This window comes from Onychostoma macrolepis, chromosome 10 (genome assembly GCF_012432095.1).
Source record: "Onychostoma macrolepis isolate SWU-2019 chromosome 10, ASM1243209v1, whole genome shotgun sequence".
Classification (NCBI taxonomy): Eukaryota; Metazoa; Chordata; class Actinopteri; order Cypriniformes; family Cyprinidae; genus Onychostoma; species Onychostoma macrolepis.
Window position 1 is genome coordinate 16,040,916 of NC_081164.1, and position 8,425 is coordinate 16,049,340.

The window sequence follows — 8,425 nt, forward strand, 5'->3', positions numbered from 1 at the left end:
GTGTGCTCATTATACCATGGTGTTGGACTCTTTTCCTTAATCTTCCTTAAGCTTAAAGGAGCAACCGTATCTAAAGTGCTAGAAAAGAGAGAGAGTCCATAGTTTCTGTTACATCATCAAGTAGTTCTGAGCTATTGAATATGCTGAGGAACTGAGATAAATCAGGAAGATTATTTATAAAGCAGTCTTTTGTGGTCGAGGTGATGATTCTACCATATTTGTAACAAGGAGTTGGCTTTACAGCTTTAGCTATATGGAATATACACAAAACTAGATAATGATCTGAGATATCATCGCTCTGCTGCAAAATTTCAACGCCAGTTGAAATTTTGTATGATTTCGACAATAGGCCCAGACATGTGTTGTTTAACACCAATAGAGTTTAGAATGTCTACAAATGCTGATCCCAACAAATCTTTTTCATTATCAACATGGATATTAAAATCACTAACAATTAGGACTTTATCTGCAGCCAGCACTAACTCAGATAGAAAATCAGCAAATTCTTTAATAAAGTCTGTATGGTGCCCTGGTGGCCTGTATACAGCCAGTACAAACATCACAGGGGATTTATCATTAACACTTGTTTCTTTGGATAACTTTATATGAAGCACCATTACTTCAAACGAATTATACTTGAAACCCGACCTCTGAGAGATACTGAAAATATTGCTATGAACTGTAGCAACACCTCCCCCTTTGCCTTTTGGACACAGCTCATGTTGGTGCTTTTGTAGAAAGGGATCTAATATTCAATAAGCCAATTCAATTCAATATTAAATCTGCTTTTTATTTGTCTCTCAGCACCCATTGCCTTGAAACTACATGAGTTTGTACTTTGAATGCTGTTGCATGCCTCAGAAAGCAATTCGAATCAATGATATTGCTACTCTTGGTAAATATTTAAGCAATGTAGCTTAACAGGTCTTTGTATCCATCCTAGATTCCCTAATGTAGTCATTTCCATCAAAATACTGAATGGAAATTTGGATATACCATTTTTGACTAGGTCTGTGAATCCTTGGGTAAACAGTGAATCAATTCAGTTCACGATTCATAAGGTTTCGATTCGATTCAAGAATGATTCTTGCAAATTCAGAACGATTCGATTCGAGACGATTCACAATTAAATTCGATGGGATTCGATTAACAGTTCAATTCTGCATTCTTCAAGTGCATTCACAGGATTATTTTAAATGCTTCCCCTAAATTCTTTAAATGCTTGGTCGGGGCGAATTACACAGCAGCCCATATGGAGTCAGAGAGTGAGGGCAAAAAAACAAAAACAATGTATCCATTGTTAGATGTTAGTTTAATGATGCTATGGCATGACATATGGCATATGTGGAAATTTACCCTAATAAAAAAGTAATGCATTTTAAATTGCCTACATTATTTCATACGAATCTATTAACATATTTACCGCATCGCTCGAGACTTACTGATATAAAAATTCTAATTAAACTTTATTTGGAGTACTACTTGTGCTCAATGCGCGTTACTTAATGTTAAGCCTAAAATGTATTCTAATGTCACTAATGATGAGGGTTGTATGATCTTTGAATAATAAAGGTCTTTAGTATAGGTTACTGAAGTATACTTGCAACAGTTCCACTTTAGCACAACCAAATATACTTCAGTTCATCTTTAGTTGGACTTCAGCACTACTTCCAATTTAGCACACTTTATACCAGTTTATTATAGGCTACTAAAAGTACAATTGCAGGGTATTTTTATTAAGTAGGCCTATATAAATATATACATTTATTCGTAGTATTCTTGAAAATAAATAAATGTATTTCAAATACATTTTAGTATATGTATTTTTCACTATGGGGTATGTAAGCAGAACAAATTTGACTTTTCCTTTCTATCGGCGAATGATGATTCTGAAATAAAATGTCGCCGATGTCTATTTGCTATAACAACGAATGCATCTTTCATGCATATGATTGACAGATAAACCTTGCGCTCTTATTTCAAGGGTGTTGTAAATGTTGTGGTTATTTTAACTGTTTACTTCGTACATTCGGTTTAACAACATTGTTAAAAGTCATTTATCATTCAATGGAACTGTGCGTATATGCTTTTAGACACTCGCCCCAGCCAACATTGATATGTGGGCCCCATATGGGTTATACCTGGGCAGCATGGGTTCCATGTGGGCATGGGCTGAAAATGGGCAATTTATGTGGGTCCCATGTGTGTTTCACAATCTGGGTCCCATATAGGTTTGAACATATGGGACCTTCATGGGATCTATGTGGGCATGGGCTGAAAATGGGCAATTTATTTGGGTCCCATGTGTGTTTCACAATGTGGGTCCCATATAGGTTTGAACATATGGGACCTTTATGGGATCTATGTGGGCAAAATTATTTCACACTTAAAATACATCCTTATACCTTTAATTTTTTTGGTTAATAGTCACTTTTTAACAAAGAATATAGATGTTATGGATCTGATCAATATAACTACTTTTTAAATGAAAATGCATTATTTTCTATTGTGATGTTTCATTTTGTTTGAATTATCAATATTACAATGTTAGCCTGCTTATGCATTTATCAAAATGTATTTGTTTTCTTTTACTGTAGCCTACACATTTTAGCAGGGACGATCACAAATTCCAGAATTTAAATGGGTCTCACATACACGCTCAACATTCGTCTCTGACAACACCTTCCGCTTGACAAAGTAGTCCTGATGAATTCAGCGTTTCGTTTCGAATTTATCCACATAATTTAATACCATAATATCATAGATCTTTGTTGAAAATAAGCGGACATTTAAAATGTAAAAGATTTAAAATGTTCAAAGTAGAGGAATTCCCGCCGCGGCGCAAGGATACAGTTTCCTCCAAGCGCAGTGGAGCGGCGGCGCCGTTGAAGCGGGAGACGGGAATCACCTCAATCGTTTCAGCAAATCAAGGATGTGGATGCGGAGCGAAAATGTGCAGGTACATGCAGATTTTCTAAACATGTCTTTGTTAATATGTGTTTAAGCATAGGAAACTTTGTTTTTACAGTTTAAATGACCTTTAAAGGGCATATTTCAGGTTAGAGACCCCAGTGAATCGATGTATAGAAAAATAATCTAGGAACTAGATTTTCTTTAAAATAAACTTTAAAATACGCTATTAAGGCTTCTGGAGTCGTTTTTGTGAGAGAATTTTACTTCCGCATCTCAAAACCGGAAGTGACGCATCAAAAGGGAGAGCGGACCATTTCAACCATAGGAAAGCAATGGATCGCAACGACAGTTTGGATGCTGAGGAAATTTTAAATGTTTATTTACACTTGTATGACGGATATAGATAAAATTATGAGCCTGCTGTGCGGCCAAGAGAGCAGGGACAGGTCAGGATTAGACAGAACAACGGTCAGAGGAGACAGATTGAGTGGATGTGTGAGGAGAACAGGGCATGTGTCTTGGTGAGAGGCCAGTCAGCTTACAGATATACACACACCTTAGCTAACGATATGTATTAATCAGGCAATAGCAAAGCTAGTGTTGGTCATCTACGAATATTGATACTTACCAGTAACAGAAACTAATAAGCGTTGATCAGGCGTCACGCTGCTTAATATACGACACTAACGTTACGTTATATAGCGGTTTCTCATCACCACAGGAGAGAGAGAGATAAACACGTTTTTGATTCATAGGTGCTTGTGTGGTAAATGCGAGGCCATGGTCACAGCTGAGGAAAGTCAGTGCTGCAGGGAGTTAGATGCGTTACACACCGGATCTTAGTGGAGAATGTGACCCCCAGACTTGATGTGCAGTGTCTGACTGTAACGTTACCCAGGCTTTGAGGCTTGCTGTCTGAACCCATAATATGTGCTACAGATAACCTATATATGCACCTCAGACAGGAGCATGGACCTCTCCAGGCCAGAAGACACATGTATGTTTAGGGCAGAGATCAATTATTAATCTGAGCTGAATATTTGTATAAATACATAGTAAATTAAAGATTTGAATATTTAAACTATCTGAATAATTTTGTATCTCAATTACAAGTTGCCTATATTTAGGTCACGATTACCAGTAAATAACACTTTTTGATCCTATTGGTATAACACAATAAATATTGGCAGCATACAGGCAAATTGTCCGCTGGGCCTATGGCGTTCTGTGCAGGCACATCAAGCAATGGCTGTTGTGTCAGCCCTTAGAAGACTTTATAAAGGAAGGAGGAATTTATAAAGTCCCCATTTTGGTCACAATAAAAAATAATCACAATCACAAATTGTTTTACTGTATAAAAACTTGTTTATGAAGTTTACATCATATATATATATCAAGCAGATCTGCATTTATGGTTAATTCAATTCAGTTTTATTTATGCAGAACTAAATTATAACATATTTCATAGCACAGATAATACCCAACTCAAAACACAACATTTCAACTTAAAAAAAAAAAATTACACACACACATATATATATATATATATATATATATATATATATATATATATATGTATATGTAGATGTACCAAACATATACTACCAAAATAAAAATATACCATCTGACACATTTAACAATCTTTCAGTCTGGGTATCACACTAATGCGTTGTTAAAGTGTGTTAAATGGTGAATGCTGTGCTAGATAGACGCCAGCAGCCTGATCTTGTTGATCCTCTGGAGGGATCTGGAAAGAGGAGCAGGTGTAGAGGAAGACAGACAGTGCTGCGTTCTCGTGGAGCCTGTGGTGACCTGCACTGTGGTGACCTGTAGTATAACACTCTCAGAGACTCCATGAGGCCTGACGCATATGCTGGGAGAAGCTTACGTTTAGATCACATTCACTGCTGACCATGCTTTTCCATTTGGCCTCCATCACATCTGCATCTCCATCAGGAGCAGAAGCTGCAGTCCAGTAGAGGTGGTTCATAACAGCTGGCCTCCACTGCTTCAGATCTTAACACTCTCATCATCCAAAGCCTTATAAACACACCACATGACCAAAAAAAAGTTACCAATTAGTTGTACAAACAATGACACTAAGCTGTAACTAGACTTGATGGTTATAATATTAGCATTATTTAAATAATTACTTTCACTGATTTGGTAATTAGCAAATGTTAAAAAACAAGACTTACGGTGCACAGTTGACATTTTTGTGAAGCAGCATCTCTGACGGATCCGTGAGCATCATGTCTCCCGCCGGCGGCCGAACACAGGTGGACCAGGACCCGATGAAGCTGCTGTGTGCACCGAGTCTCACTAGGCTCTTGCTTCGGTATCCCATGCGGAACTCATATCGCCGGGATGATAATCTTCCGGTGTAAAGTGATCGTTAAGCTACACACCACCGCGTTTCTCGAAGCAGATGCATCAGTGAAGTCCCGTCTCTTCAGCTGCACAGGGGCGAGGCGTAACAGTTAATCACGTAAATGTCTCTGAGTTTTAAAATTGAGGTCATTTTTGTTGACTCTGACATGTAATGTTGTTTTTGCCTGACATTTATCAAGTCATATAGCCAAATTTTGTTTATTTTAGGCTTTCCTGCTGTATTTTGTGGCTGTAGCCGCCATTTTTTCCCCTGAGGGAAAAATACATTTCCAGCCGATATAGCACTAATTTTGAATGACATAATTCAGAATTTGCTTTCTGACATAAGTTAAGTTCTGAAATATGGGCTTTCAGGCTGTGTACCACCAAATTTATTATGGCTGTCGACGATTAAAGTTAAAAATGAGTGATGTTGATTGCGGCATTACTGCTTATGTTGCTAAGCCTTAAAACCAATCACACATATTCATGTTGAGTTTATGAATGTAGTGGCCAATCAGCGTTTAGATTAGTCATCGCGCCGGAGTTTTGAATTTCGCGCTCTGAATTCTGCATTTTCATCCTAAACATCAATGCAGCATGCAAGAGATTCATTTTACAGTGTGCACAGCTTCAATGATTATAACGAGAGGTTTTACCAAGGTGCATAAAACCTAACAAAAATTATTTGTGGTATTAATTAATGTGACATTGTGAAATTTTATAATAAATGCTGTTGATTGAGGTTAACTTTTTTTGAACCTTGAATATTTTTAACTGGTTTCCCATAATCATTAATCATGAAACATCTGTAAATGTCTTAATATATAAATATATAAAACACCCAAACCAGTAAAAATAAATAAATAAAATAAAAACTTCAACCATATAGGATGTATGTGATGTTAATAAATATTAGCCAACTCAGTACTTAAATTTAAAATTGCACTGCAACAAGGAAACTGTAAAATAAAGTGTAACCCAAATATGCAGCTGGACATTTATATCTAAATTTATGCTTTTACAGGTGGACTGCGGAAGAATACTACGATTAATGATGTGAAGCAGGAGGCAGAAAAGGCTCCGAGTGCTGTACTGGGACCAGAGACGAGTGGAAAGAGATTAGAGAACAGCACGAGAAAGACCGTCTCCAGGAGTGTTATCAGTTTGTGTTGTTTTCTTGTTTGTTTCTAAATTGTGTAGTTTTTGAGACAGAATATGTGACCCTGGACCACAAAACCAGTCTTAAGTCGCTGGGGTATATTTGTAGCAATAGCCAAAAATACATTGTATGGGTCAAAATGATAGATCTTTCTTTTATGCCAAAAATCATTAGTATATTAAGTAAAGGTCATGTTCCATGAAGATATTTTAAATTTCCTACCGTAAATATATCAAAACTTCATTTTTGATAAGTAATATGCATTGCTAAGAACTTCATTTTGACAACTTTAAAGGCAATTTTCTCAATATTTAGATTTTTTTTTTTTTTTGCACCCTCAGATTCCAGATTTTCAAATAGTTGTATCTCAGCCAAATATTGTCCGATCCTAACAAACCATACATCAATGGAAAGATTATTTACTTATTTATTCAGCTTTCAGGTGATGTATAAATCGCAATTTCGAACAATTTACCCTTATATGGTTTTGTGGTCCAGGGTCACATACATTTTATTATTATACTGTAAGTTCAGGTGAGTTTGTTGTTTTTGTGTTTCTTCATTGTGTCAGTGTCAAATTTAGAAGAGCACTGATGTTTCTTAAAGGGATAGTTCACCCAAATGTGCATATTCTGTCATCATTTACTCTCCCTCATTTACTTGTTCCAAACCCATAAGACATTCATTCATCTCTGGAACACAAATGAAGATATTTTTAGAGGTTTCTGGCCCTCCATTAAAAGTCAAATCCCAAAACTGACACTTTTAAATGTTCTTAAAAAGATCATACAAAAAATCCATTTGAATTGAGCTGTTTAATCTAAGTCTTCTGAAGAGACAGTCACTTTAAATGAACAGATATAATTTATGCTTTTGTGCACATATAAACACTGATCAGCGGACAATGACATTTTAATAGACGGAAAGTCAAGCCTGCTTGCTTGAAGCGTGAGAACCAATGAAGTTTGTTCTCATGCAAGTACCGTTGAACTTCTTTATATATTCACTGATCAATGTTTATATGTAAATAAAAGCTGAATATAAATCTGTTTACCATGTAATGTGATCATGTCTCTTCACAAGACTTGTATTAAACCCCTCGATTCATATGGATTTATTTTACAATCTCTTTATGAATGTTTTGAAGCATCAGAGTTTTGGGGAAGTAAACTTTCAATGGAGCAACAGAAATCGCTCAGATAAAAAAAAAAAAAAGATCTTCATTTGTGTTCTGAAAATTAATTAATTTCTTATGTGTTTGGAGTGACATGATGAAAGAATTTTCATTTTTGGGTGAATTAAGCTTTTAACTGTTAACTGTCAATTTTTATGTTATGTAAGATTAGTTACATAAGACCAGTTGTTGAGATGGTATGACCCTGTTGGCTTATCAAAATGTTAATGTTAATGTTAAAGTATAACAAATGTGTCAGAAAATGATAATAAAGTATTATATTGAACCTGTACAACATTTTAATATATGATTTTTCAAATTGCACACTTTAATGTTTTGCGAGTTTGTAAATTAATAAAGAGTGGAATGTTCATGCAGAAAACTGATATTTACCTAACTGAAATACTGATGTTGCTTTTATCAATATAGTAAATAATTATTTATAATTATACTGTCCAGGTGAGATGCCTCAAAAAACCCTTATCAAAACACTCATATACACTATGTGGGGCCAGTCCAGTACCCATACTGGGCCCTAGTATATCCCACATGTGCTTCATAAGTGGGACCAATATGGGTCTTGTATGTGTTTCCCATTTGGGCCCCACTTTAGCCCCAGTCAGGCCCCATATAAGATTCATATGGGCTAATTCAGATGGGGCCCACATGGAACCCATGGACAAACCCATGTAGGGCCCATATTTACAGCCCGTATGTGGGCCCCATGATAGAATGTTGGCTGGGGCATTGTTTGGCTCCGTCTATCCAATAAATGTGCAGCCTTCAACTGCTCAGGTAATGTCAAT

The 8,425-nt window shown here is 36.2% G+C and overlaps 1 long non-coding RNA gene across 1 annotated transcript; it reads left to right on the plus strand.

The window, feature by feature from the left end:
• Positions 1-2,887: 2,887 nt before the first annotated feature.
• LOC131547980 (uncharacterized) lies at positions 2,888-8,017 on the plus strand. Its single transcript, XR_009273073.1, has 3 exons — positions 2,888-3,434; positions 5,141-5,401; positions 6,311-8,017. It is a non-coding gene; the product is annotated as an uncharacterized LOC131547980 (long non-coding RNA).
• The last annotated feature ends 408 nt before the right edge of the window (positions 8,018-8,425 follow it).